Here is a 6,140-nt window from a genome sequence, read left to right on the forward strand (position 1 = left end):
GGACGTGATTTAATGTCATCCATGGCGAAGTATTACATTCCGACCTTTGCCATTGCTTGGTTGTATCTTGATGAAATCTGCCTTTGCTGCGAACTGTCAGCAAACTGCTTTTCCTGAAATGTCACTCTTCACTGGAGCTCAGCAGAATAAACTTGAACCATGGAGGGGCCCTTATCAACTGAAAACAATCTGTATTTCCTCCAGGTCTGCCTAAAGCGGTGTCCCCTGGAATGGTGTCCTCTCTGAAAAAGACTCGAGAAAACTTTGAAAAATCCATCAGCTTCTGCTGGGCCCAGTGGCTCACACCTGTAATCCCAGCACTTTGGGAGGCCGAGGCAAGAGGATTGCCTGAGCCCAGGGGTTCGAGACCATCTGGGCAACTTGGCAAGACCTCGTCTCTACAATAAATTTTTTAAAATAGCCGGGCATGATGGTGGGTGCCTGTGGTTCCAGCTACTTGGAAGGCTGAGGCAGAAAGATCGCCTGAGCCCAGCAGGTTGAGGCTGCGGTGACCGTGAGCGTGCCACTGCACTTCAGCCTGGGCAACAGAGTGAGACTCTGACTCAAAAAAAAAAAAGGAAGAAAAGAAAACTCCATCAGCTACTGCTATTTATCCTTGAGATGTGTATGTAAGAGACATATCCGCCATGAAGGGTTGAGGTGTATAGCAATGCAGCAGGGTCTGTGGCAGGGGCTTCTCCAGCCTCTGAGACCTTCAGCCTCATTCTCCATGTATGAATCTGTCAGGGAAGCTTTCTAACCTTTGTTTCAAAGTCAAAAAGTTATTGTAACTGAGTCTCTGGAATTTTATTACCAAAAGAGCAAAATAAAAATCAATCTGGGCCGGGCACAGGGGGCTCACGCCTATAATCCCAGCACACTGGGAAGCTGAGGGGAGAGGATCACTTGAACCTGGGAGTTCAAGACCAGCTTGGGAAGCACAGTGAGACGGTCTCTACAAAAATAAAAAAATTAGCCATATGTGGTGGCACATGCCTGTAGTGCCAGCTACTTGGGAGGCTGAGGCAGAAGGATTGCCTGAGTCCAGGAGGTCAAGGCTATGGTGAGCCAATTGTGTCACTGCACTCCAGCCTAGGCAGCAGAGTATGACCCTGACTCGGGAAAAAAAAAAAAAATCACTCTTCCTACCAAAGCCACAAGCACCAAATACACTCAGTCCAGCTCACAAGCATCATAAACTTTCATTTATTAAAAGTAGCTGTTGGCCAGACACGGTGACTCACGTCTATAATCCCCACACTTTGGGAGGCCAAGGTGAGAGGATTGCCTGAGCCCAGGGGTTCAAGGCCAGCCTGGACAACTTAGTGATAATAAATTGCTACAATAAATCAAGAAAAATTAGCCAGGCATGGTGGCACACGCCTATAGTTCCATCTACTTGAACGGTTGAGGTGGAAGGATAGCCCCAGCCCAGCAGGTCGAGGCTGTAGTGGCCGTGAACATGCCACTGCATTCCAGCCTGGGTGACAGTGTGACACTCTGACTCATACAAATAAATAAATAAAAGTAGCTGTTAAACTCCCACGCACATAAATAAAATGATTTAAGATTCTTAAAGGCTGGCCTCAAAGCTGCAGCTTCAGCTGTTTGCTTATTTCTGCAATGAACTGTCCTTGACTTGAGATTCCAGGGCGACAGATATTTAAAGAAAGGGGGCCCAGGCTACATGCTTAGAGCAACAACCCTGGCCTGAGCCTTGGATCCGAAGGATTTGTATCATTATTAGATGGTTGACAATGTTTAACGCTGCTGGTACTCTCCCCCCTATTCTGAAAAGCAAAAAGAGTTTTGAGTTGAAATGATTTGAAATATCCTAAATTAATTGCCGAGAAGGGTCTGTCTGATTTTTCCCCAATTCAAAACACTGGTGGTGCATGCATTCAGTTCCTTGTGATTAAAAACTCTTCTGCAGATCGAGAACATCTTGCCCTGGGGCTGAGAGGATGGCAGATGCCCCCGTCACTCCCCAAATGGCCTTGAGTGGGGTGTTAAGAGCTGAAAGAGAGCAGCGCACTGTTGAACTTGCTTTTTTCCCCTTCTCTTGTCCTGCAGAGGCACTATCTGCAAATTGCTCACAAAGATGGCTGCAGGAAACGCCCTTGAATTTGTTTCAATATGACATTTCAAGCTGGATGGGGGTACAGAGAGTGAGATTGGGAAGCCCTTACACATCTCTAAGAGAGGCGGCCCCCAAGTGAACACATCTAATACTTGAGCTGGAAAATTTTTGAATGTGATCTCACTTCCCAATCATTGGGTGAAGAGCCCCAATACAGAGCCAAGAGCCCAGGGGCGCCCCACAAAAACATCCTGCCCGTTCAGACAGGATGCCTCTGTGATTGTGTGTGTGTGAGTATACACCTGTACACGTATTTAATGGTTCTGTGAAAGAAAATGAAATAGGCCAGACATGGTGGTTCATGCGTGCCATCCCAGCACTTTGGGAGGCCAAGGCAGAAGGATTGCTTGAGGAATTCAAGACCGGTGAGACCATGTCTCTAAAAAAAAAAAATAATAATAAATTAACCAGGAGAGGTAGCATGTGCCTGTTGTCCCAGCAACTCGGGAGGCTGAAGTGAGAGGATCTCCTGAGCCCAAGAGATTGAGGGTACAGTGAGCTGTGAACACACCACTGCATTCCAGCCTGGGTGACAGAGTGAGACCCTGATTCAAAAAGGGGAAGAAAAAAGAAAGAAAGAAAGAAAGAAAAGAAGTTGAAGTAGATACAAATTCGCATGAATACAACATTTTAAAAAAAAATTCATCCTCACCTTCAATGTCACTGTCAATGTCACTGTCACCATGACTGCTAGTCCCACTGATGGGCAAAGAAGGTGTCCATGGTGGTTTGACCAACGAGAACTGTCATAAAATGGCCTCCTACTTGGGGCGTTCCCAGTCCTGACCTTGTCTGTCCCTTTCCCACCACTCCCGCAGCTTTTGCACCCCTTTCCCTACGCACATACAATATTTTTATTTGGGGGAGCATTGCCCCACACCCCTTATTGCTGCCAATACCACTTGGGTTGGGGCAGGGGCTGGATGGACAGACATCTCCCCCTCCCCAAACCCTTCCTGTGTGTGGTTGGAAAACCTTTTCGTTTGTTTGATTCTCTGAATAAAAAAGACTCTACTAAAAAAAAAAAAAAAAAAAAAGAAAAGGCAGAAATTAATTTTAACCTTGAGGATTTGGCAAAGCACCTCCAATGGTGCCATGGAAGGTAGGAAAAGGCTTACCCTGAGTCTTGTTTTGGGAGACAAGAGCAAACCCATGCTCTGGCAACTGCATGGGCGGGAGGAAAAGACTTCAGGGCCCTTCCAGGCCCCCCTAAGCAGCTGGCTGGCTCTCTGAGAACCAGAGGACTTTCTACTAACATGGCTCAGGCTCCAGTTCCAAGGAGCAGCCTCCGTGGTGGGTAGAGGTGGCGAACCCTGGCCTTGAGGCTGGAGTGTGGGAAACAAGACCTGCGGGTGGTCCTGAATCCCACCATCCAGGAGCTTCCACTCAGGGGCCTACACAAGCCCCTCCTGGCTGCTCTTTTGAATCCAAGCTGACTTCCAGACATTGAGTCAAACGCAGCTCCTGTCCTCCTGGATCTTGCCGTCTAGCTGGCGAAACAGACAATCCATGAATATCCAAGGGGGGCCCCAAAAACCAAAATGTATTTGTAAAAAATTGTGCATATATTCTTACATGTTTGAACTTCACCTTCAACATCCTCTCTATCTGATGCAATACACCTATCAAGACGCCTTTCCCACTGCTTAGAACAGTTTTTGAGCTCGCCCGTATTGATGCCTTTTAGTGCTTCTGCCATTTTTTTGTTTGTTTGTTTCCACATCAGTAAAACGCTTTCCTTTGAGAAGTTGTTTAATCCAGGGAAACATAAAAAAAAGTCACTCAGGGTGAGATCAAGTGAATAGGGATGGTGGGGCACAGGGGGGGGTCATGCCATTCGGGGTCAAAAACTGCTAAACACTCAGCGTAGTGTGGGCAGGTGTGTTGTCATGATGAAAGAACCAGTCACCTATTTGCCAAAACTCAGGATATTTCTTCTACAGGGCAGCCTCTCACAACAACAATAGCTGGTACACGGATGCCAATGAGTTTCTAGAACACTCATTTAGCGGAGGAAGCTTGTACTTCAAAGGGTCCTACCCTCCAAAAGACAACTCCAGGTTTTTGGGGGTCCCCTCGTATTTGCCCAGTTGTTGTCCTCATGACCTTGAAAAAAATCATTTAACTTCTGTGTACCTCATTTTCCTCATCCACGAGACTGGGCACCTACCTTCCCTACGTCCTCACAAGTCCACGTGGACAGGACCGACAAGCTGCAGTCATCCCGGCACAACTATCAAGAGACAGACAACCGAGCCAGGCTCGGTGGCTCAGCCTGTAATCCCGCACCTTTGGGAGGCTGAGGCGAGCGGATTGCCTGAGCCCGCGGGTTCGAGACCCGCCTGGGCAGGCGAGACCTCATCTCTACAATAAAATCAAAAAATGAGCCGGGCGTGGTAGCGTGTGCCTGTAATTCCGGCTACTCGGAAGGCTGAGGTGGAAGGATTGTTGGAGCCCAGCAGGCGAGGCTGCGGTGGCCGGGAGCGGCCACTGCACTCCAGTCTGGGCGACAGAGTGAGACTCCAACTCAAAAAAACAAAAAGAGAGAGAGACAGACAATCACTTCTCTTGTCAGTTACAGGGTAGCTGGGGTGTCCCTCACTCCTACCACTTCTGGACCATTCCACAGTCCAGCAACTAAGAGGTAACACCAGCCAGGCGGGGCCTCAGGACCCTCCAACATGATGGCCCTTGTCCCTTATGACTGGGCAGTGACTATTGCCCTCCAGATTCGAACGTGTTTTTAATGACACCCTGGTTGTGAGACTCTCTGTTCGCTCTGTGCAGAACGATGCCATTCCACAGCTGTTCCAGGCACTCTGCTGTGTGCTAATGACACAGAGAAACATGGCACCCAAAAAACTCAGTCCAGTAGGGGAGATAGAAGTGAATATATGGGATGCAGCTGAAGAGTTCTCAGCAAACCATCTCAGCACTTAGTGGCAAAACATAACAAAAGGTTCTTCAAAATATTAAACATAGGCCGGACTTGGTGGCTCAGCCTATAATCCCAGCACTTTGGAAGGCCAAGGCAAGTGGATTGCCTGAGCCTGCGGGTTCAAGACCAGCCCGGGTAAACTGGCAAGACCTTGTCTCTACAATAAAATAAAAAATAGCTGGGCGTGGTAGTACACGTCTGTAGTTCCAGCTATGCAGAAGGCTGAGGCAGAAGGATCGCTGGAACCCAAAAGGTCGATGCTGGGGTGGCTGTGAGTGTGCATGCCACTGTGCTCCAGCCTGGGCAAAGGAATGAGATGCCAACTCAAAAATAAAATAAATTAAAATTAAAAAACAAAATATTAAACATAGCTGAGCATAGTGGCATACACCTGTAGTCCCAGCTAAATCAAGAGGCTGAGGCAAGAGGATTGCTTGAGACTGGGAGTCCATAACCAACTTGGGCAGCATAACGAGATCCAGTCCCCAAAACAAACAAATAACATAGAATTGCCATACAATTCAGCAATCCCACTTCTGTATCTATGCCCAAAAGAATGGAAATCAGAATCTCAAAGAGAGATCTGTACACCCATGCTCACAGCAGCAGCATTCACAATAGTCAAAAGATAAAACCACCCAAATGTACATCAGTGGAGAAATAGATAAACAAAATGTGGTATATAAGACAATAGACTATTAATCAGTCTTTAAAAGAAAGGAAATTCTGACACACACTACAGCTAGTGTAAGAATGAACCTTGGATGAAACTTGAAGACACTACGCTAAGTGAAATAAGACAAGCACAAGAAGATAAATACTAGATGATTCTATTTATATGCGGTCCCTGGAGTAGTCAAATTTCATAGAGACTAAAAAACAGAACAGTGGCCGCTAGGGGCTAGAGCAGGGGGAAAAGGGACTTGTTTAATGGGTGCAGACTTTCAGTATGAGAAGTTGAAAAAAAATCTTCGGGAAACAGATGGTTGTGGTGGTTGCACCGCCATGTAGATGGAATGTACTTAAAGCCACTGAACTGTACAAATGAAAATCTATTAAAAT

Source organism: Carlito syrichta, unplaced genomic scaffold, assembly GCF_000164805.1.
Source record: "Carlito syrichta isolate Samal-C Ts95f unplaced genomic scaffold, Tarsius_syrichta-2.0.1 Scaffold303232, whole genome shotgun sequence".
NCBI lineage: Eukaryota > Metazoa > Chordata > Mammalia > Primates > Tarsiidae > Carlito > Carlito syrichta.